This window comes from Oncorhynchus masou, chromosome 21, assembly GCF_036934945.1.
Source record: "Oncorhynchus masou masou isolate Uvic2021 chromosome 21, UVic_Omas_1.1, whole genome shotgun sequence".
NCBI classification, from domain to species: domain Eukaryota; kingdom Metazoa; phylum Chordata; class Actinopteri; order Salmoniformes; family Salmonidae; genus Oncorhynchus; species Oncorhynchus masou.
The window spans coordinates 7170552-7196558 of NC_088232.1; the positions used below are offsets into that span (position 1 = coordinate 7170552).

Here is a 26007-nt window from a genome sequence, read left to right on the forward strand (position 1 = left end):
TTGGTATATTGTAATTACTTCGCCACCATGGCCTATTTATTGCCTTTACCTCCCTTATCTTACCCCATTTGCACACACTGTATATATACTTTTTCTACTGTATTATTGCCTGTATGTTTGTTTATCCCATGTGTAACTGTGTTGTTTTTGTCGCTCTGCTTTGCTTTATCTTGGCCAGGTCGCAGTTGTATATGAGAACTTGTTCTCAACTAGCCTACCTGGTTAAATAAAGGTGAAATAAAATAAATATGTACATATAATTACGAAATAAAGTGACATAGCAGCAGCTTATATGATGAGTATAAAAAGTTGGTGCAAAAAGGGTCAATGCACAAAGTTCAGGTAGCTACTTGGTTAACTATTTAACTAACTACTTAGCAGTCTTATGGATTGGGTGTATAAGCTGTTCATGGTCCTGTTGGTTCCAGACTTCGTGCTTTGGTACCACTTGCCGTGCGGTACTGGAGATTACAATAAGACTTGGGTGGCTGGAGTGGGTGACAATTTTTAGGGCCTTCCTCAGACCACCATGTCGCATCTGATGCAGAGCTCACTGAGCAGCCTGCTTGCCCGATCACCGAGGTTGAGGAGCCTAGCAGCAAATTCAATACCCGGCCCATCCCCCATACCGCCTGCAGACCCAACAAGATTGAAAATAGCCATGGCCTAGCACCAACAGCACAAGGGAAACATCATCACCAAACACCTCTGTTACTCCAGCCACTATCACCTGAAAGTAGCGGTGCATGGGTAAAATCCCTGGGGAAGCCAAGCCAGGAACAAAAATACCATATTACAACCTGTGTTGTGATAATAGCATTGTTTACTCTATAACCTGTTAGTGCATATGCCTTGACACCGTGATGTATAGGCCTAAGGCTGAGACAATGAGATGACACAGTGGCAGAATAAATTCAACCACACCTGCGTTTCATCACAAAACCAGAGAGCAACATCTGTCCAGTGAAGTCCACAAGGCATATTGCATGTAACAAGCAGTGACATGACCTACACAGCATGGTCAAGCAAGTTAATGTTTCCGACATTTTTGGACTACTAACAACTATTGATTTAGAACCATAGAGTTAAGCAAGTCACAAATAAAACACTGTTCCAACACAATTTCAACATTTCATCATCAAATCACCTATGCTTAGTCTAATAGTGACAACAAACAGATACCAAAAACAATTTCATCCAACGTAAACTAAATACAGTATGATTTGGCTGTCCATGGTACTGATTTCATGTGTGTTCATGCGTGCTTGCAAGTAGAACATGTTGACTCACCCTACTTGTAGAGAAACGCCAATTCCATCCTCCTCTCATGTTGCCGAAACGGTCTATGACTGTCATACAGTTCTTCCATTTAGTTTTTGTTGTCCTAAGCTACCTGATAAATGATTTAGTTTTTTTCTTGGTTCATATATTGCATCCAATGAATATACACCACTGCTATCGACTACCCCAGTGATGAGGAGGCAGAGCCTCCCGTCTTGACACTTACCCAAGCCGCATCTTCAGTGGGAGAAAACAGGCTTTTTGTAGCGCCTGGTTCAAGGTCTGCAGTTGGTTGTGGTGTACTCTATGTCGTCTGAAGGGGCGATAGATTGAAAAGGTAATGTATGTAGCTCCCTGTACAATTTCTTTAGGAAACCCACGGTGGCTACACAGTACAGTGGGAAAAAAACTGAAAAGACTGCTTGATCAGAGACGGAATGGCCACCTTGCCATGCTGTCAGTCATCTTTAAATCAAGTGACATCACAGAGATGCTCGATGAAGTGGAATCTACTCACATATATGGTGCTGCTATGTGAGATTTGAGATCACAGGCATACTGAAAGCAGTGACAGAACCAAGCTTTAAGTTTATTGCTAACACGACTCACAAAATCCTGGGGCTCATTCCAGGAGGGAGGGCAGGAGCATATCTGCTCCAAGCAAATGACGGAGAGTCATGAGAAACTCTGCAAGAGTATCTATTTGAACAGCCTGGTCTCATAGACTAGAAGTAACATAGTAAATCTGGGACACTCAAATTAGTAGGATATGTTTGGTATGCTTCAAAATTCAAAAGGCACTCACATCTGAGCTATCTGTTTTGCAGGTGCATGGTAACAATTGAATACAATGAGAAAAAAGAAGAAACCCACAGAGGAATATGATTCCAAATAAATGACATTATTACATGTTCCACCACCCATGTTATCTACATTATTAAATGTCCACGTGGGCTATGTAGGTAAAACCTCTCGTTCTCTCAAGCAGATCACTTGTGAACATAATGGTTGAAATCAGGAGAAACGACAGGTATTATCCAGTCAGCAGTACATTTTAATGACCTGAAATATGACATTTCTACCTTTTAGATTTTGTGGTATAGAGAAAGTTAAGATATCAGACAGGGGAGTTGATATAAATAATATTCTGAGCAAAAATAATGTTTTGGGGATTTTCATCCAGACATTATTTCCTAAAGGTCTTAATGATGAAATCACTATGTGAAATCGGCAAAAAAAAGAAACGTCCCTTTTTTCAGGACCCTGTCTTTCAAAGATAATTTGTAAAAATCCAAATAACTTTACAGATCTTCATTGTAAAAGGGTTTAAACACTGCTTCCCATGCATATTCAATGAAAACAATTAATGAACATGCACCTGTGGAATGGTCGTTAAGGCATTAAAAGCTTACAGACACTAGGCAATTAAAGCCACAGTTCTGAAAACTTAGGACACGAAAGAGGCCTTTCTACAGACTTTGAAAAACTCCAAAAGAAAGACTCCCAGGGTCCCTGCTCATCTGCGTGAACGTGCCTTAGGCATGCTGCAAGGAGGCATGAGGGCTGCAAGGAGGCATGAGGACTGCAGATGTGCCCAGGGCAATAAATTGCAATGTCCATACTGTGAGACACCTAAGACAGCGCTACAGGGAGACAGCTGATCGTCCTCACAGTGGCAGACCACGTGTAACAACACCTGCACAGGATCGGTATATCCGAACATCACAACTGCGGGACAGGTACAGGATGGCAACAACTGCCCGAGTTACACCAGGAACACACAACCCCTCCATCAGTTCTCAGGCTGTCCGCAATAGGCTGAGAGAGGCTGGACTGGGGGCTTGTAGGCCTGTTGTAAGGCAGGCCCTCACCAAACATCACCGGCAACACCGTCGCCTATGGGCACAAACCCACCATCGCTGGACCTGACAGGACTGGCAAAAAGTGCTCTTCACTGATGAGTCGTGGTTTTATCTCACCAGGGGTGATGGTCAGATTCACGTTTATAGTCGAAGGAATGAGCGTTACACCGAGGCCTATACTCTGGAGCGGGATCGAGGTGGAGGGTCCGTCATGGTCTGGGGCGGTGTGTCACAGCATCATCGGACTGAGCTTGTTGTCATTGCAGGCAATCTCAACGCTGTGCGTTACAGGAATGACATCCTCCTCCCTCATGTGGTACCCTTCCAGCAGGCTCATCCTGACATGACTCTCCAGCATGACAATGCCACCAGCCATATTGCTTGTTCTGTGCGTGATTTCCTGCAAGACAGGAATGTCAGTGCTCTGCCATGGCCAGCGAAGAGCCCGGATCTCAATCCCATTGAGCACATCTGGGACTTGTTGGATTGGAGGGTGAGAGCTAGGGCCATTCCCCCCAGAAATATCTGGGAACTTGCAGGTGCCTTGGTCGAAGAGTGGGGTAACATCTCACAGCAAGAACTGGCAAATCTGATGCAGTCCATGAGGAGGAGAAGCACTGCAGTACTTAATGCAGCTGGTGGCCACACCAGATACTACCTGTTACTTTTGACCCCCACCCCCATTATTCCATTTATTTTAGTCACGTCTGTGGAACTTGTTCAGTTTGTGTCTCAGTTGTTGAATCTTATGATCATACAAATATTTGCACATGTTAAGTTTGTTCAAAACAAACGCAGTTGACAGTGAGAGGACATTTCTAACACCCTCCCAACATATCCTCCAAACACTGGGTTCGAGGCCATCATCACTTTTATACAACGGGTTACCAACATATACAAATAATGATTTGACATATTTTCAATAAACTTGAATTATTCACCCTTCCACGGGCTATAGTCCTGACACAAATCTAGTGCTGCTACCCAATCCGGCTGGTTGTTCATTCTATCGGTTAGGTTGCCAGAGACGCTACCCTCTCTAACCAAATCGCTAACAGTGACAAAAAATAAAAATCAGTAACAGAATGACTGCAATTGAATTGGCCACAATAGGAAATCATAGTCTCAAAACAGTTACAGTAAAGCAGAGTAGACCACAGTAAAGTACAGCAAAGAAGATTATAGTTCAGTACAGTATAATGTAATATACTCTACTGGACTTTACTGTAATGTCCAAACTTGTTAAACATAGAAGTCTATGATTGGCACAGATTTGGTCCGGTCTTGACCAAACAAATTTGGTCTTGTTTGGGTGCGGAGCTCATTAGAATAATAGCCAGTGTGCAGAATAATACTCAAACATGCAAAGGAGGATTACATTTTTCTACCTTGGTACCTATTCAGGATACATCACCATGAAGAGAATTACACTCATAATTATGCATTTCTATATAGTACAGATCAAGGACCCATGATGTCATTATGTTACTGGGTGTTGATCCACTTCACTGACTGTAGTTCAATCATCAACATTGTTTTTTTCAAACTCAAGGTGTCATATCATAGCTGACACATTCTTTCTGCAGACATATTTGAATCTTAATTCGGAGTAGATATTTAAACGTTTTTGGAAAAAAAGTGGTCACAAAAAAACTGTCATTCTTTTATCAAAATTTGCATCTGCACTGTTCCTCAAATAAATGTGTTTTAGTAACATTGTCAAGTGGCAATTGTTAAAAGTAGACTTCTGCATATACAGTTGAAGTCGGAAGTTTACATACACGTAGGTTGGAGTCATTAAAACTCCCTTTTCCACCACTCCACAAATTTCTTGTTAAACTATAGTTTTGGCAAGTCGGTTAGGACATCTACTGTGTGTATGACACAAGCAATTTTTTTCCAATAATTGTTCAACAGATTATTTCACTTTTATTACAGACTATTACTTATAACTCACTGTGTCACAATTCCAGTGGATCAGAAGTTTATATACACCAAGTTGACTGTGCCTTTAAAAAGCTTGGAAAAATTCCAGAAAATGATGTCATGACTTTAGAAGCTTCTGATAGGCGAATTGACATAATTTGAGTCAATTGGAGGTGTACCTGTGGATGTATTTCAAGGCCTCCCTTCAAACCAAGTGCCTCTTTGCTTGACATCATGGGAAAATCAAAAGAAATCATCCAAGAACTCAGAAAAAAGTGGACCTCCACAAGTCTGGTTCATCCTTGGGAGCAATTTCCAAACGCCTGAAGGTACCACGTTCATCTCTACAAACAATAGTACGCAAGTATAAACACCATGAGACTACGCAGCTGTCATACTGCTCAGGAATGAGACACGTTCTGTCTCCTTGAGATGAACGTACTTTGGTGTGAAAAGTGCAAATCAATCCCAGAACAACAGCAAAGAACCTTGTGAAGATGCTGGAGGAAACAGGTACAAAATAATTTATATCCACAGTAAAACAGGTCCTATATCGACATGACCTGAAAGGCCGCTCAGCAAGGAAGAAGCCACTGCTCCAAAACCGCCATAAAAAAGCCCGACAACGGATTGCAAATGCACATAGGGACAAAGACCGTACTTTTTGGAGAAATGTCCCCTGGTCTGATGAAACAAAAATAGAACTGTTTGGCCATAATGACCATTATTATGTTTGGAGGAAAAGGGGGAGGCTTGCAAGCCGAAGAACACCATCCCAACTGTGAAGCACAGAGGTGGCAGCATCATGTTGTGGGGGTGTTTTGCTGCAGGAGGGACTGGTGCACTTCACAATATAGATGGCATCATGAGGATGGAACATTATGTGGATATATTGAAACAACATCTCAAGACATCAATCAGGAAGTTAAAGCTTGGTCGCCAATGAGTCCACCAAATGGACAATGATCCCAAGCATTATTCAAAAGTTGTGGCAAAATGGCTTAAGGACAACTAAGTCAAGGTACTGGAGTGACCATCACAAAGCTCTGACATCAATTGTATAGAAAATGTGTGGGCAGAACTGAAAAAGCGTGTGTGAGCAAGGAGGCCTACAAACCTGACTCAGTTTCACCAGCTCTGTCAGGAGGAATGGGCCAAAATTCACCCAACTTATTATGGAAAGCTTGTGGAAGGCTACCCAAAACGTTTGACCCAAGTGAAACAATTTAAAGGCAATGCTACCAAATACTAATTGAGTGTACGTAAACTTCCGTCCCACTGGGAATGTGATGAATTAAATTAAAGCTGAAATAAATCACTCTACTATTTTTCAGACATTTCACATTCTTAAAATATATTTGTGATCCTAACTGACGTAAGACAGGGAATTTTTACTAGGATTAAATGTCAGGAATTGTTTAAATGTATTTGGCTAAGGTGTATGTAAACTTCCAACTTCAACTGTAGGTGTATGTATGGTTTATTAAACTTTACAATCAATGGTTTTCGCTTAGCATACATAAAATTAAAAAGTGAGCATCAGCGTCACTGTTAGCGTGGAATTGCACACTACATACATCTTCACTACTTCGTCAAGTAAACATGAATTAAGGCACTATCATCCTCACTATAAAACACCTAAAGACAAAGTCTGTCACTCTTCATCAGTGATGCATTTTTACAGACACCATCACACCAGCCATCACCATTTATCTACTCTGCCTCATCATACTTTTTCCAAAGTTCTCCTCATCCAGCTCCCTACTATATCCCAAAACAACAGAATTAACTACAAACTAACTAACTAGTACTCCGTTACATGTCACTATTCATGTGCATTTTCTGCTGGTGTATCCCGAGGTAGCTCCTCCCTGAGAACCTCTTCCTACAGTGCGTACAGGCGAACGGCCTCTCTCCCTTGTGGACCTTCAACTGCATCTTCAGCTGGTGGGAGAACTTATTCTTACACTGGGGCAGCTGTAAGGTTTCTCCCCTGTGTGTACCCTCTGGTGCCTCTTCAGGTTGGACGAGTGGGAGAAACTAGCCCGGCACAAGTGGCAGCCGAACGGTTTCTCCCCTGTGTGGACCCTCTGGTGCCTCTTCAGGTTGGACGAGTGGGAGAAACTAGCCCGGCACAGGTGGCAGCCGAACGGTTTCTCCCCCATGTGCAACCTCTGGTGGATTGCCACCTGTTGGGGGAAACGAAAGGCTTTCCCACAGAACGAACACGGGAAGCGCTTCTCTTTGGCGCCGCCACCTTTACTAATGCTGCTTCCACTACTGTCATTTGTCAATGGGCTTGTGTTGCAATTTAGTGTTGAGGCACAGGCATTGTCTGAGGTCTGGTTTAACATTAGGAGAGTGTGAGGAGGACGAAGGCCAGGGAGTGTCTGTGTTGTCGCAGGGTCCATGTTCCAATTGATAGATCCTATAGAAGGTAGGCTGAAGGCAGCATCTGTTACAGGGTTAACCTGAGGACCAATCCGTCTCTCTGAATCACAACTGTAGGAGCAGGACGGAGCATTGCTAGCAGAGTCTGTATCTGTTCTCTTCTGCCGCATACAGACACCTCCCCGTCCCTGCAGACCAAATCTACACCTCGCCCTGGTCTCATCCAGTCTGTTGTCATGGATCCTAAGATCGGATGTTGTTTTGTGTTCCACTGTCTGTTTCTGGTTGTGGTTAACAGTGTTGCTCCCCAGCCCAGAGTTGAGGACACTGTCCCATCCCCTGACATCCACCATGTCACCTCTGGTCCTGGCCTGCGAATCCAAGATGGCCACCCAGTCTCCTTTGTTAGCCTCCAGCCAACTACCTGCAGGAATAGGTCACAAAATAGACTTAAAAAATATGGCAAAGAAAACTCTACATATGGGGTTGTATGGACAAAATAATAGCCAGGTGCATCACTATTCCATTTGAAGATCTATTACTGTATGTAGGCTATATGTATTTCTCTCTTACCTTGTTCCCCCATCTTTAGTCCACTCAGCAGATCAATGCTCTCTGCTTCATCTTCCATTGTCTCCTGTTTGACCAGCAGCAGATCAGGCTTCCCATCCTCCATGTCTATTGACTGCAATAGTAAAGGTTGGGTTTAGTTGGCACTATTTGGGTTGGACTTGTATCATTGAAAGGCATGTACAAAGACAACACTATTTGGATCCCCATCAGCTTTTGCCGAAGCAGCAGCAGCAAGTCTTCCTGGGGTCCACAAAAAAACACAAAGGACGGCAAGTAACAAAACACTTAGTGATAGACAAGGACAGTCAAACAAATTTAAAATACTATATACAAACAATACAAAAACAACAAAAATGTGTGTGTTCGTGTGTCGCCTCACAGACCTCACCGGTCAATGAGATGCTTGAGTAATAGGAGATGGAAGGGAGTTCCATGCGATCACGGCTCAGTATAATACTGTGCGTTTCCGTGAATTTGTTTTTGGACTTGGGGACTGTGAAGAGACCCGTGGTGGCATGTCTTGTGGGGTACGGGTGTCTGAGCTGAATGTTATTTGATTATGCAGACAATCAGGAATTTTCATCACAGTAATATTTCCGGATGAAAACTGGAATATAAGCAGTTAATCTCTCGTCAACCCTTTAGTGCTCCTGAGTGGCGCAGCGGTCTGAGGCACTGCATCTCAGTGCTTTGAGACAGATGCAGCTTTGCTCGGTAGGTCTTTCTTTGCTGCACTTGACCATATTACCAGACAGTAATCAAGATGGGCCAAGACCAGACCCTTAACAGTTGATTTTACAGTGCAGGTGATTTGTACTGTAAGACAGAACAACAGACATGCCCCTCCCCATCTTCACAACAACTCTCATTATGACTTGACCATGATCAGAGGGGTGAAGAGGAGCTCCACGGAACCTGAGAGTTCGGAAGTAATTTAGCCATTCAGTGTCGTCTTAGCGATCTGTAGATTTGCTATTTATGCAAGTTGTCATGTGAATTAACTTGTGACATTCCTGGATTACTCATTATACTGAGTCCGATTTAATCAAGTAATTCAATAGTCGGTTAAAAAAAGGTTAAGGGTACAAGACTGTAAATATCTGGCTGTGTTGGCAAAAATCACTACATATCCCATTGAGCCAAGCGGAGAGAGGCTGTCTGTTGTCACAGTTCCAAGACCAGTCCGAAACGTCCAGCTAACCCTACGCCAATGATGCCGGTGGATCTCAAAACTGAACTTCAATCCCCGTTAAGTAGCAATGATAATGATATCCTTCACCACCGTCATCTTATGACAGACATCTCAAACCAGATATGTCTGTTCAACAAAACATAATTTATTTTTCCCCAGCTAATTTCTTAGTTACATGAGTGTATAACTAGCAAAGAAGTTTTGAAATTGAGGGTGCAGTATTTATGAAGTTTGGCATAGTTCAGCTAGCCAGCTAGTTTAGCCCACTGAGGTATAATAAGAACGTTTTAGCCAGGGAAAATTAGCCAGGGAAAATGAGCTTGGGCCTAATGAGCATGTGCACTAGGCTAATTAAGGAGGCAGATTGTAGTTATGCCCTGATTAGTCATTGAAATGATTGGCAATATCAAAAGGTTTTGTTATAAATTTTAGGTCATTTATCTTGGTTTGGTAATATAACTTCATAATTGTGTTAAGTTTTGTGGGGGGAATATGTGCGCACCATTCATCGGACGCTTGTTCACATTTTCAAAAATGTCTCCAAAAACCTGTCACTGAAATTCAGACTTCTACTCAATACAACACATTGAATTTAACTTCAGTGTATATCAAAACACGGCATAGAAGGGCTGATTTGCTCATATTTGCAAAGGCCTACCTGTGATTAAACTGGAGGAATGGGAGGAAGGAATATACTGTACATGCGTATTTATCTGCATATCATTGTGCCAGTAAGGGGAAAAACACTGCATGAAACCTTTACTCTTTAGTTAACAGGCACACACACACTGTCGCCCTCACTCTCAAAAACTTTTACAACGTTAGGCACCAAACTGAATTTAAGGAGCACCAGAAATACATTGATTTTTGATATAGTTTAGGCTTACATTAGGCCTATGTGAATCCTACCTTTGGAAGCACATCTCATGAGCAGCAGAGACTCTTCCTGTGCCAATCAAATTTGCCTAAACTTACTGTCAAGTTCAGGTTGTTAGCTAGCTACAGTAGGTAACACGACCGAACAACGCTGTTAGTTATCAAACCAATAATTAGCGACCAGAGATTCTTTTAAAAATGGCCCGCGACATGACTTGTGAAAAACATGTCAAATGTGTGCGAATCCCGATAGAAAGAAAAAAAGGTATCTCCGGTAATATTTGTTTAACTGTTTAGATTAGAGACGAGTCGTTTTATTTGCTGTAAAGCTGCAAGCATGCGTGTCACAAAGCAGTGCTTGGTTTTCCATCTCTGACACTCAGAGGCTGCATGACAGTGAACTTGCAAATCTACTCAGACTGATCTGTGATCTTGGTTATAAAAGGCGAGGTCATTTTACAATTTATCCACATTGCTTACTTTGTGCGCTGCTCCCATGTAATACGTTTACAAATCTAACAGAAGACTCACCAGGGTCTGCATCCCCGCAATATATATATAAATAAAAAAATGTAATGACAGAGGAATAGACACACATGGAGAACAGACGGAGAGAAGCAAGTGAGTGAGGGCTGGTAGGGGATGCGGCTGGCTGATTTACAGCTGCAACGTGATATGCCCATGAAAGTTGAGTGGATATTACTGGACCTGCTTAAACAAGACACTCTGTGTGCAATAATAGTGTTTAACATGCTTTTTGAATGACTACTTCATCTATGTATCCCCCACATACAATCATCTGTAAGGTCCCTCAGTCAAGCAGTGAATTTCAAACACAGATTCAACCACCAAGACCAGGGAGGTTTTCCAATGCCTCACAATGAAGGAAACATATTGGTAGATGGGTAAACATATTTTTTTTAAAGCAGGCATTGAATATCCCTTTGAGCATGGTGAAGTTAGAGATAGGAAACCGCTAAGGGATTTCACCATGAGGCCAATGGTGACTTTTAAAACAGTTACAGTTTAATGGCTCTGATAGGATAAAACTGAGGATGGATCAACAACATTGTTACTCCACAATACTAACCTAATTGACAGAGTTTAAAGGCATGTACAGAATAAAAATATTCCAAAACAAGCATCCTGTTTGAAACAAGGTACCAAAGAAATACTCTTTAATACAGCTATAATCTCAGCCAAAGGTGCTTCTACAAGTTGCCTCAGGGGTTTGAATAGCTATGTAAATAAGTTATTTCCATATTTCATCTCAAATAAATATGCAAAAAATGTCTGAAAAACATGTTCGCACTTTGTCATTATGGGATATTGTGTGTACATGAGTGAGAGAAAAAAATACATTCTATCCATTTTGAGTTCAGGATGTAACAACAATGTGGAATGGGTCAATAGGTATCAATACTTTCCGATGGCACTGTAATTAATATGGGCTAATCTTAGCCCTTTCCTGGGTAACTTACCTGAGATGGACATAATATGAAGGGAGAAATAATAACTGTTTCGCTAAGAGTCAGTCAATCAATCAGGCACCTGTGAGTGACAGTTGGTGTATGTATGTGATGTTGGGCTGAAGCTACTGACCCGGAAGCTTGGCTCTCTCACTCCTCCCGGGCTTTTGTGACAGAGGGTGGACAATGACTTTGTCGTAACAGATGTAAGCAATGTCCCCATGCTATCTGGCAGCTTTCATATGGCTGGGATAAGCTCTTTCTGCCTCTGGCGTACAACTTCAGAGAAGTCCTCGTTGAGGAAGATGTTGGTTCATCTCAAGTTCTTGGGTCTCTCTAGAACAGCCATAATGTCCTTGAACCTTAGGAACTTGACCACTATCAGCCTGGGTCTGTCACCTGGGCTGGTTACATGTTTTCCAGACCTGTGGGCGTGCTCCACCTCAATATTCTTTTGATCCATCTGCAGCTTTTCAGTGATCATTTTCTCACTTTCACTTGTCTCATGTGTAGACTCTGGTAGGCCATCCACAATGTTATTCCTCCTGGATTGTCCCTAGATAGTCTTTTTCCCAGTCATCTGTAATAATGATTTGCTGATATGATCTCATGTGGATTTAGTTTGTTGTCATCTTGCTGCAAGTCTCTTCCATATGACATTCACCTATCCCTGGTCAGATCGTCCATTATTTTGTTACTCGAGTCCACCATTATTTGGACAAAGCTCTTGAAGCCATTTTTCTGTTGCTGTAACAATGCTTGTATACATTTTTGTTGATTTACACTGTCCTCTCCAACCTTCTTTGACTTTGGGTGGCATGATAGTAGCAACATAGGCTAACGCTGGTACTCCACGCAATTTCAGCCAGCACAGCTCGCAGGGCCGATGGGAACAGTAACAAACAGCAGGGATTTTTTTTTGCAATTGCAACAAATAATCTGCTCAGACCCCAACCAAGGAACATCAAAAGTCGTGATATAAATTCACAGACAACACAAAGATTCCTTGATGTCCTTCCAGATTCCCTCTGTCTACCCAATGACACCAGAGGACAAAAATCAGTTAACCACCTAACTGAGGAACTCAATTTAACCTTGCGCAATACCCTAGATGCAGTTGCACCCCTAAAAACTAAAAACATTTCTCATATAAGAAACTAGCTCCCTGGTACACAGAAAATACCCGAGCTCTGAAGCAAGCTTCCAGAAAATTGGAACGGAAATGGCGCCACACCAAACTGGAAGTCTTCCGTCTAGCTTGGAAAGACAGTACCGTGCAGTACCGAAGAGCCCTTACTGCTGCTCGATCATCCTATTTTTCTAACTTAATTGAGGAAAATAAGAACAATCCGAAATTCCTTTTTGATACTGTCGCAAAGCTAACTAAAAAGCAGCATTCCCCAAGAGAGGATGACTTTCACTTTAGCAGTGATAAATTCATGAACTTCTTTGAGGAAAAAATTATGATTATTAGAAAGCAAATTACAGACTACTCTTTAAATCTGCGTATTCCTTCAAAGCTCAGTTGTCCTGAGTCTGCACAACTCTGCCTGGACCTAGGATCAAGAGAGACGCTCAAGTGTTTTAGTACTATATCTCTTGACACAATGATGAAAATAATCATGGCCTCTAAACCTTCAAGCTGCATACTGGACCCTATTCCAACTAAACTGCTGAAAGAGCTGCTTCCTGTGCTTGACCCTCCTATGTTGAACATAATAAATGGCTCTCTATCTACCGGATGTGTACCAAACTCACTAAAAGTGGCAGTAATAAAGCCTCTCTTGAAAAAGCCAAACCTTGACCCAGAAAATCTAAAAAACTATCGGACTATATCGAATCTCCCATTCCTCTCAAAAATCTTAGAAAAGACTGTTGCGCAGCAAGGTCCTGAAGACAAATAATGTATACGAAATGCTTCAGTCTGGTTTTAGACCCCATCATAGCACTGAGACGGCACTTGTGAAGGTGGTAAATGACATTTTAATGGCATCAGACCGAGGCTCTGCATCTGTCCTCGTGCTCCTAGACCTTAGTGCTGCTTTTGATACCATCGATCACCACATTCTTTTGGAGAGATTGGAAACCCAAATTGGTCTACATGGACAAGTTCTGGCCTGGTTTAGATCTTATCTGTCGGAAAGACATCAATTTGTCTCTGTGAATGGTTTGTCCTCTGACAAATCAACTGTAAATGTCGGTGTTCCTCAAGGTTCCGTTTTAGGACCACTATTGTTTTCACTATATATATTTTACCTCTTGGGGATGTTATTCGAAAACATAATGTTAACTTTCACTGCTATGCGGATGACACACAGCTGTACATTTCAATGAAACATGGTGAAGCCCCAAAATTGCCCTTGCTAGAAGCATGTGTTTCAGACATAAGGTAGTGGATGGCAGCAAACTTTCTACTTTTAAACTCGGACAAAACAGAGATGCTTGTTCTAGGTCCCAAAAAACAAAGAGATCTTCTGTTGAATCTGACAATTAATCTTAATGGTTGTACAGTCGTCTCAAATAAAACTGTGAAGGACCTCGGCGTTACTCTGGACCCTGATCTCTCTTTTGAAGAACATATCAAGACCATTTCAAGGACAGCTTTTTTCCATCTACTTAACATTGCAAAAATCAGAAACTTTCTGTCCAAAAATGATGCAGAAAAATTAATCCATGCTTTTGTCACTTCTAGGTTAGACTACTGCAATGCTCTACTTTCCGGCTACCCGGATAAAGCACTAAATAAACTTCAGTTAGTGCTAAATACGGCTGCTAGAATCCTGACTAGAACCAAAAATTTGATCATATTACTCCAGTGCTAGCCTCCCTACACTGGCTTCCTGTCAAAGCAAGGGCTGATTTCAAGGTTTTACTGCTAACCTACAAAGCATTACATGGGCTTGCTCCTACCCATCTCTCTGATTTGGTCCTGCCGTACATACCTACACGTACGCTACGGTCACAAGACGCAGGCCTCCTAATTGTCCCTAGAATTTCTAAGCAAACAGCTGGAGGCAGGGCTTTCTCCTATAGAGCTCCATTTTTATGGAACGGTCTGCCTACCCATGTCAGAGACGCAAACTTGGTCTCAACCTTTAAGTCTTTACTGAAGACTCATCTCTTCAGTGGGTCATATGATTGAGTGTAGTATGGCCCAGGAGTGGGAGGGTGAACGGAAAGGCTCTGGAGCAACGAACCACCCTTGCTGTCTCTGCCTGGCCGGTTCCCCTCTTTCCACTGGGATTCTCTGCCTCTAACCCTATTACAGGGGCTGAGTCACTGGCTTACTGGGGCTCTCTCATGCCGTCCCTGGAAGGGGTGCGTCACCTGAGTGGGTTGATTCACTGACGTGGTCATCCTGTCTGGGTTGGCACCCCCCCCCCCTTGGGTTGTGCCATGGCGGAGATCTTTGCGGGCTATACTCAGCTTTGTCTCAGGATGGTAAGTTGGTGGTTGAAGATATCCCTCTAGTGGTGTGGGGGCTGTGCTTTGGCAAAGTGGGTGGGGTTATATACTTCCTGTTTGACCCTGTCCGGGGGTGTCCTCGGGTGGGGCCACAGTGTCTCCTGACCCCTCCTGTCTCAGCCTCCAGTATTTATGCTGCAGTAGTTTATGTGTCGGGGGGCTGGGGTCAGTTTGTTATATCTGGAGTACTTCTCCTGTCCTATTTGGTGTCCTGTGTGAATCTAAGTGTGCGTTCTCTAATTCTCTCCTTCTCTCTCTCAGAGGACCTGAGCCCTAGGACCATGCCCCAGGACTACCTGACATGATGACTCCTTGCTGTCCCCAGTCCACCTGGCCGTGCGGCTGCTCCAGTTTCAACTTTTCTGCCTTATTATTATTCGACCATGCTGGTCATTTATGAACATTTGAACATCTTGGCCATGTTCTGTTATAATCTCCACCCGGCACAGCCGGAAGAGGACTGGCCACCCCACATATGCTCTCTCTAATTCTCTTTCTTTCTCTCTCTCGGAGGACCTGAGCCCTAGGACCATGCCCCAGGACTACCTGACATGATGACTCCTTGCTGTCCCCAGTCCACCTGGCCGTGCTGCTGCTCCAGTTTCAACTGTTCTGCCGTATTATTATTCGACCATGCTGGTCATTTATGAACATTTGAACATCTTGGCCATGTTCTGTTATAATCTCTACCCGGCACAGCCAGAAGAGGACTGGCCACCCCACATAGCCTGGTTCCTCTCTAGGTTTCTTCCTAGGTTTTGGCCTTTCTAGGGAGTTTTTCCTAACCACCGTGCTTCTACACCTGCATTGCTTGCTGTTTGGGGTTTTAGGCTGGGTTTCTGTACAGCACTTTGAGATATCAGCTGATGTACGAAGGGCTATATAAATAAATTTGATTTGATTTGATGATTTAAACAGCCACAAACTCAGGACTATCCGCGGTCCCAGCCACAAGGGCTAATCGCATTGCAGGCTGTGTTCAAATTGTCAAAGAAACCTGGCTAGCTTGATAGCTAGCAACTAGTCTAGCTGCGTCGCTAAGCAGCAGCTTTTCAGACTTCAGGGTTTGGCAGTGTCCCGGAACAGAAAGTAGCGGTCCACAGCAACTGAGCTAACCACGTCACAGGATCCAAATTAAACAGGTAGGCTAGTTTAAAAAAAACAACAAAAGGGACATTTTTCAGCATCACTTTTTTTTTTTAAACTGAGCGCTCTCTCATTCCGCTTTCAGCATGCGTTGCACTCTGATGACGTCATTCTGCAAGCACTCAGGGGTGTGCCATTGCCACTTGAGCAGGCTGGAAATGCTGCAATCGGACCTTGACGCTTTACAGAAAGACCTGGTTGGTTTAAAATGTGTACTTAATTGTAGGCCAGACTAAATACATGTTCTCCAATTCTCGCATAAATGTTTCAGATGGGCTACATTTCTATTAATTGGATTGTTGGTTCTCCCATCGATCAGGTTCCCAATTGTAAATATCTGGGCATTTGGATTGACAAAGATTTAATGTTCCAAAAAAAGTTACGGATGAGCTAGTTAAAAAACTAAACTTGAAAGTGGGATTATTTTCTAGAAATAGATATTTCCTTTCCCGGAATAGCAGAAAGCAAATTGTACAGTCAACTTTCCTGATAGTTTTTGAAAATGGTGACACCATTTACAAGATTGCCGCAGACACTAGTTTTAAACCTTTAGATGGCGTCTACCATAGTGCCATCAGTTTTATCACAGGTGACAGTTTTAATATTCACCACTGCATCCTGTATCAAATTGGCTGGTCCTCATTAAAGTCCCAAAGATCACTATATTACTCCTTATTTGTTTGTTTAATTGTTTACAAAGCTCTACTACACAAGCTTCCAACTTACCTAACTTTGTTGTTAAAGTATAAAAATCATGAGATACCAAACCCATTCATACGGTTGGTTATATTTGTGTATTTGTGTAATTCTGTATTTTTGTTTGTTTTACATTACATCGGATTTGATTATGAATTGTATAAGCAGGGCCCCCTTGTGAAAGAGACCCTGGTCGCAATGATGACTAAGTCAACATCAGGGCCATCTAGGATCAAATTTTATTGGTCACATACACAGATGTTATTGCGGTTGTAGCGAAATACTTGTACGTCTCAGCGTAATAATGCTGATCTAGGATTAGGTCCCCATCTGTCTATATATCTTTATTCATTAGAATCTAAAAGGCTAAACAGATCCTAGGTCTGCTACCCTGCTCTGAGAGGCTTTGTGGATACGAGCCCTGACCTAATAACATGCAGACAGTAGTTTACAGTGGGCTCACCTCAGTGAGACTGTGTGTGATCCTGTGGTGCTCAGCTGGTTCCTCTGTGGGTTCAGGAGGTGTAGTCTGGTTGTCCTCCATGTCCATGGTCTCCTCAGGGTTCCCCAGACTCTCCTCACACCCCTCCTCCTTCACCAGCAGCACCTCTGGACCCTCCTCCTCCTGGAAGAGACAGGTGATACAGACACACTCCCTCAGGTACATACACACAGATAATAAACACACTTGCAACATGGAGTGTTTACCCATCCCCACTACGTTTGAGTCCTATACTCTAGTTACATAATTACTTTATTGTTGTTAAACCCATCATAGTGGACATGTTGTGGGTAAAAAATAATTCAGCTATGATAAGTTATAAGTCACCACCAGACAAACCTGACTAAACTATTTTGAGGTGTACAGTAGGTGTTTGTTAGTGTGTGGGTATGTGTAGGTATATTTAGTAAGTGTATATTGGTTATAAAGCACTGTCAGGTATATGCAGAATAGGGTGAGATCAGATGTGAACTAAAGAAAGTCTCAAAGTCTGCATGAAAAGTCCCATTTTGTATTTATTAAACACAAATACACCATATGAAAACCACATATACATGTCTCAACTACAAATCTCCATGATAAACTACATAAAGTCTCATTAAAAAGTGTCTTGGGAAAGAAATTAAGTAGTTGAATGGAAGTAATGAAATAGGCATTTATGAACGTCAGAGCCTATACAAACAATATATAAACATATCTTTTAGGCTTATATGCCTAGGGCTGGGCGACACGGGCAATTTTTTTTTTGATTTTTTCAAACTTATGGGTGATTCATGATCTATATCTCAATTTTCTAAAGTTCTAAATAAGCATTGTTGCACAATTAAACAGGTCAATACAATGAATTTCAAACAGTCAAAAATAAATCTAATGAATTCAGGGTTTGTAAAATTATACCTAGGCTAAATATGACCTTCCACAACCATAAGACCCACAAATAATGTAATTATTTTATCAAAATATTTTAAACAGCTTTTTTTGCATTAATCACTGACCTAGCTTTCAAGTCTATGAAAATGCAATTTATGTTACAAATTTAACCAGAACCCTGCATAACGTGCATTCACTAATAATGACTATTTCCTTGTAGCTGAAAATTAACACCAGTCTCATAAACAATCTCTCAAGCACAAGCCCGCGTTCTAGTGAGTAGCCAGCTAATCATTATATTTCAAGTCTAGCCAACTTCAAATCAAAGTTATTGGTTCACTTGGATCTATTTGCTTGCTACCAAGGCAGAACAGTTGAAGTGTGATGATTGCACCCTCCGGTCCATCTCCAACTGTTTGAACAACACAGCCTGTCCACTTTGTTTAGATATTGAAATCAAGTGGCCTACCTGGACAAGAAGATGCTTATTTCTCGGAATGAGAACGAGTTGCCAATTCCTTTTATGAATGTATTTTCTTTTCTTTACATACATACATTGCACATTTATAAAACACAGACTAGACAGCAAGTACATGTGTGCTATGTGGCTAAAATACAGCTAGCGGTACGTAGTACCACAATACCGAGCTTGCGACAGAACTGAACATTAATTTTCCACAATCATGTTTTTTTAAATATTTTTTTAACCCCTTTTTCTCCCCAATTTTGTGGTATCAATTGGTAGTTACAGTCTTGTCCCATCGCTGCAACTCAGATTCAACCACAAAGACCAGGGAGGTTTTCCAATGCCTCGCAAATAAGGGCACCCCGGTAGATGGGTAAAACATTTTAAAAAGCAGACATTGAATATACCCTTCAGCATGGTGAAGTTATGAATTACACTTTGGATACACTCAGTCACAACAAATATATAGGCGTTCTTCCTAACTCAGTTGCTGGAGAGGAAGGAAACCGCTCAGGAACTTCATCACGAGGCCAATAGTGACTTTTAAACAGTTACAGAGTTTCATGGCTGAGAGAAGAAAACTGAGGATGGATCAACAACATTATAGTTAATCCACAACACTAACACAAATGACAGAGTGAAAAGAAGGAAGCCTGTACAGAATAAAAATATTCCAAAACATGCCTCCTGTTTGCAATAAGGCACTAAAGTAATACTGCAAAAAAATATGGCAAAGAAATAAAAGTACTGAATGCAAAGCGTTACGTTTGGGGCAAATCCAATACATCACTGAGTAACACATATTTTCAAGCATGGTGATGGCCGCATCATGTTATGGGTTAGCTTGTAAATTGGAAAAGGACTACGGAATAGAGCTAGGCGCAGGCAAATGCCTAGTGGAAAACCTGGTTCAGTTTGCTTTCCAACAGACACTGGGAAGGAGTTCACCTTTCAGAAGGACAATAACCCAAAACACAAGGCCAAATATATACTGGAGTTGCTTACCAAGATGACATTGAATGTTCCTGAGGGGCCTAAATACAGTTTTGACTTAAATCTACTTGAAAATCTATTGCAAGACTTGAAAAAGGCTGTAGAGCAATTATCAACAACTAACTTGGCAGAGTTTGAAGAATTAAAAACTTTTGTGCAAATATTGTACAATCCAGGTGTGGAAAGATCTTAGACACTCACAGCTGTAATCGCTGTGATTCTAACATGCATTGACTTAGGGGTGTGAATACTTTTGTAAATGAGATATTTCTGTATTTTCATTATGGGTTATTGTGTATTTTCATTATGGGGTATTGTGTAGATGGTCGAGAGTTAATATATTTTTAATCCATTTTGAATTCAGGCTGTAACAAAATATGGAATAAATCAAGGGCTATGAATACTTTATGAAAGCACTGTAGAATGCAAAATATATATACAAATAAAAACAAAATTCTTGTGATACATGCATTTCAAACATTAATTTGAATGAATTGGATATAATCGCCCAGCCCTATACAGTTGAAGTCAGAGGTTTACATACACTTAGGTTGGAGTAAATTAAAACTCATTTTCCAACCACTCCACAAATTTCTTGTTAACGAACTATAGTTTTGGAAAGTCGGTTAGGACAACTACTTCGTGCATGACACAAGTCATTTTTCCAACAATTGTTTTCAGTCAGATTATTTCACTTATAATTCAATGTATCACAATTCCAGAGGGTCAGAAGTTGACTGTGCCATTAAACAGCTTGGAAAATTCCCCAAAATTAGGTCATGGCTTTAGAAGCTTCTGTTAGGCTAATTGACATCATTTGAGTCAATTGGAGGTGTACCTGTGGATGTATTTTAAGGCCTACCTTCAAACGCACTGCCTCTTTGCTTGACATCATGGGAAAATCAAAATAAATCAGCCAAGACCTCAGAAAAAACATTGTAGACCTCCACAAGTCAAGTTCATCCTTGGGAACAACTTTCAAATGCCTGAAGGTACCATGTTCATCTGTACAAACAATAGTACGCAAGTATAAACACCATGGGACCATGCAGCTGTCATACCGCTCAGGAAGGAGACACGTTCTGTCTCCTGGAGATGAACGTACTTTGGTAAGAAAAGTGCAAATCAATCCCAGAACAACAGCAAAGGACCTTGTGAAGATCCTGGAGGAAACAGGTACAAAAGTATCTATATCCACAGTAAAACAAGTCCTAAATCGACATAACCTGAAAGGCCGCTCAGCAAGGGAGTTGCCCCTGCTCCAAAACCACCATGAAAATGCCAGACTGAGGTTTACAACTGCACATGGGGACAAAAATCGTACTTTTTGGAGAAATGTCCCCTGGTCTGATGAAACAGAACTAGAACGGTTTGGCCATAATTACCATCGCTATGTTTGGAGGAAAAAGGGGGAGGCTTGCAAGCCAAAGAAAACCATCCCAACCGTGAAGCACAGAGGTGGCAGCATCCTGTTGTGGGGGTGTTTTGCTGCAGGAGGGACTGGTGCACTTCACAAAATAGACTCGGTTACACCAGCTCTGTCAGGAGGAATGTGCCAAAATTCACCCAACTTATTGTGGGAAGCTTGTGTAAGGCTACCTGAAATGTTTTACTCAAGTTAAACAATTTAAAGGCAATGCTACCAAATACTAATTGAGTGTATGTAAACTTCTGACCCACTGGGAATGAGAATAAATAAAAGCTGAAATAAATCACTCTAAACTATTATTTTGACATGTCCCATTCTTAAAATAAAGTGCTGATCCTAACTGACCTAAAACAGGGAATTTTTACCAGGATTAAATGTCAGGAATTGTGAAAAACTGAGTTTAAATGTATTTGGCTAAGGTCTATGTAAACTTCCGACTTCAACTGTACATCCCTTATACACTGCTCAAAAAAATAAAGGGAACACTTAAACAACACAATGTAACTCCAAGTCAATCACACTTCTGTGAAATCAAACTGTCCACTTAGGAAGCAACACTGCTTGACAATAAATTCCACATGCTGTTGTGCAAATGGAATAGACAACAGGTGGAAATTATAGGTAATTAGCAAGACACCCCCAATAAAGGAGTGGTTCTGCAGGTGGTGACCACAGACCACTTCTCAGTTCGTATGCTTCCTGGCTGATGTTTTGGTCACTTTGAATGCTGGCGGTGCTTTCACTCTAGTGGTAACATGAGACAGAGTCTACAACCCACACAAGTGGCTCAGGTAGTGCAACTCATCCAGGATGGCACATCAATGCGAGCTGTGGCAAGAAGGTTTGCTGTGTCTGTCAGCGTAGTGTCCAGAGCATGGAGGCGCTACCAGGAGACAGGCCAGTACATCAGGAGATGTGGAGGAGGCCGTAGGAGGGCAACAACCCAGCAGCAGGACCGCTACCTCCGCCTTTGTGCAAGGAGGAGCACTGCCAGAGCCGTGCAAAATGACCTCCAGCAGGCCACAATTGTGCATGTGTCTGCTCAAACGGTCAGAAAAAGACTCCATGAGGGTGGTATGAGGGCCCGACGTCCACAGCCCAACACCGTGCAGGACATTTGGCATTTGCCAGAGAATACCAAGATTGGCAAATTCGCCATTGGCACCCTGTGCTCTTCAGAGATAAAAGCAGGTTCACACTGAGCACATGTAACAGACGTGAGAGTCTGGAGACGCTGTGGAGAATGTTCTGCTGCCTGCAACATCCCCCAGCATGACTGGTTTGGCGGTGGGTCAGTCATGGTGTGGGGTGGCATTTCTTTGGGGGGCCGCACAGCCCTCCATGTGCTCGCCAGAGGTAGCCCGACTGCCATTAGGTACCGAGATGAGATCCTCAGACCCCTTGTGAGACCATATGCTGGTGCGGTTGGCCCTGGGTTCCTCCTAATGCAAGACAATGCTAGACCTCATGTGGCTGGAGTGTGTCAGCAGTTCCTGCAAGAGGAAGGCATTGATGCTATGGACCGCCCGTTCCCCAGACCTGAATCCAATTGAGCACATCTGGGACATCATGTCTCGCTCCATCCACCAACGCCACGTTGCACCACAGACTTTAGTCCAGGTCTGGGAGGAGATCCCTCAGGAGACCATCCACCACCTCATCAAGAGCATGCCCAGGTGTTGTAGGGAGGTCATACAGGCACATGGAGGCCACACACTCTACTGAGCCTAATCTTGACTTGTTTTAAGGACATTACATCAAAGTTGGATCAGCCTGTAGTGTGGTTTTCCACTTTAATTTTGAGTGTGACTCCAAATCCAGACTTCCATGGGTTGATCAATTTGATTTCCATTGATAATTTGTGTCATTTTGTTGTCAGCACATTCAACTATGTAAAGAAAAAAGTATTTAATAAGAATATTTCATTCATTCAGATCTAGGATGTGTATTTTAGTGTTCCTTTTATTTTTTTGAGCAGTGTATATATATATCACACAACGTCGTATGCAATATTCTACACTGAAATCGGTAACTCTTGTAATTGCAAATGAGTCTGTGGATCTTTTTCGTGCCGACAACAATGACAATTCATCTTTGTCAATAATGCAGGGTTTGATCTAACCGTCAGAAGCTACCGAGTGGAATGTTTTTTTCTTCTGGTATCTCCTCTCTGAGAAACTCTTCCCGCAGTGCGTACAGGCAAACAGCCTCTCTACCATGTGGACCTTCAGGTGCATCTTCAGCTGTTGCAAGAATCTCTTCTGACAATGGGGTCAGCTGTATTATTTCTAGCCTGTGTGGACCCTCTGGTGTCTCTTCAGGTGACCAGCCTGGGCAAAGGCCATGGGACACTGGGTACAGCTGAAGGGTTTCTCCCCCGTATGGACCCTCTGGTGCCTCTTCAGGTCACCAGCCTGAGCGAAGGCCATGGGACACTGGGTACAGCTGAAGGGTTTCACCCCTGTGTGGACCCTCTGGTGGATCTCCACCTTCTGGGGGCAGCTGAAGCCTTTGTTACAGAAAATGCAGAGGAACCGTTTCTCTTTACTTTTGCCTGATGTTGCTCCTCCACGCCGAGCCTGGGTTCTAGCCCTGTCGTTTGAGTTCAATCCCTTATCGAAAAGGACGAGGCGGTGTGGATCAGTAGGCCCCATTGATCTGGACACTGGGTCGCGATTCCTGAACGTGTGTAAAGGGGAGTGGGTAGCGACATTTGGATTTGTCTCTAAGCTTTCTCTGTAATCTAAGAAATCTCTGCCCTGTGTGAGTCCATCTCCTAGGTGACTATCTGCATTCCATGTGGGAGGAACGTCGCCCTCCACTTTCACAGTCACTTCATCTACGCCCAGAACCTCGCCTTTCTCATCTAGGCATCCTTCAGAGTATACACTACTACTAAACTGGTTCCAGTCCCCTCTAGACAGATCAGTCCGTGTCTCTAAACCCAAGGATATGTTACCAGGGTCCATTTCTGTAGCATAAGAACAAGACGGTTCATCCCCGCCAGTGTCTAACGAGTCACCATCAACATCCCCACGGGAATGAACAGTCCTCTGGTTCTGGTGAAATACTGGTAAATACTCTGAGCCAGGAGGACAGCCCAGTCTCAGTATCTCTGGGCCTGATGATCTGTGTTCAGATCCTCTGTGTAATTGCATTTGTGTTACAGTTAAAGTCTCTGTGTCTGTCTCAGACTTGAGGACGGCGATCGGCGTTCCACTGACCTCCGTGATGCTGTGTCTGGTCCTGGGCTGCGCAGTGGTGGGGTCCTTCGTGGCTACACGGGGCTCTCCAGCCGTTCCATTCTGGATGTCTTTGCTATGCCGTGGGTCCTGCTTTCCTTCAGACCTCTCCTGCTTGACCCCAGGACCTGCAGCCTCTGTAGACTGACACAAGAAGAGTGGAGGTTATTAACGGATAACAATGTCGTAGGGAAGTCTCACAAGCTCCCTTATGGCAAATAAAAGAGGATGTACATGTAAGCAAGTGAAAAGCTGAGGGGAGCCTTTCTGAAGTGAACTGGTCACATGATGCACTGTAATTTAATGTAACACTATTCCACTAACCTCTATCACGATAATGTTCTGTGGTGAAGATCCACTCCCCTCATCAACAGTGATTAGTTGGTCATCTCTGCATGTATTGTGTCCCGCTGGATTCACAAAGCTCTTGTGGCCTCCAGTGAGATGTATTTCACCTGAAAGAATGATTGGGGAAAAGAGGTGGTTTAGGTGCTGTCAATGGTATATTGTACACTATTGAAACTGTCTACAATTGACAAGGATGTAAAGTAGCAATTCTCATAACTTCTTGATATAATATTTACTGATTGATGTATTATATTCCATGCATAACACTGTTTCCATTGTGTAAATTTAATATGCAGTGAATCAAGAATCTGGTTAGAATATGATATTGGGTCTTTGCGCAAGATAGCTTACTAATCAGGGGAATTATTGCACACTATCCAACAACTGACCAATACCTAATTATGTGTAATACATCCGAACACAGAGCGGATTGGGGCGACAGTCACTAAACTATATATTAACGGTGACAGGCTGCGCAGCCTCCGCCAAAATGTACCTCTTCCCATTCTTCTGTGTCGGTCAAGGATCTTGACACTACTGGGACTGGCAACGACACGCTCCCGTGCCACCTTCAGTTCCAGTAGCTGTAGTTTCCTCCGCAATGCCCTGTTTTCTTTCTGGCTTTGAGTTATTTCCAAACGAAACACTGCATAGTCATCGTCTACGAGTTTACAGACCTCTGCCACGGCTGCATTCGCCAGCACCTCCATGATGGAGGCTATTTGAGTGTGAAAAACCATACAGTTAGCCATTGTTAGCTAACGTTACATAGATAACATCTATCAACCAAGTCGTCTTCAACGCAAATTAAACACTACATGGGGTACGTATGTGATGCTGTGCAGTTAAATTCGTTATATTTTGAGTTCCATGATGTTTATAAACGTATAAATAACAACAATAAAACCGCTAAAGTGGAAATTGTTCATGTTCACTTCTTCTTCTCTGGTATAGTGTCGCCTTATTCTGAAACGTCACAGTGATCCTGGCGAGTTATCAGTTGCAATCGTGTTTCTATTTCCGGCAACATTCGCGAAACGCGAGCGCGTGCTAGAGGCGGGAGGTCAAGGCTGCAAAAGCGGTACCTTTAGTTGAGAGCTTGATAGTTTTACAATGACAGAACCGCACAAAATCCTAATATCGACCAACATGACAAGCATTATGTGTTCCGTACGAGGCTATGGCAATAATTGGATGAAGAGGTCGTTTTTACAACAAGAATGTTTTGAACATCTCTACGACGTCGATCTGTATGTACCTGTGGAGCCCCATAGGACCTG

General features: G+C 42.6%; 1 pseudogene; it reads right to left on the reverse strand.

The window, feature by feature from the left end:
- Window positions 1-2286: 2286 nt before the first annotated feature.
- Window positions 2287-25685, reverse strand: LOC135507724 (zinc finger protein 777-like; annotated as a pseudogene).
- Between the last annotated feature and the right edge of the window lie 322 nt (window positions 25686-26007).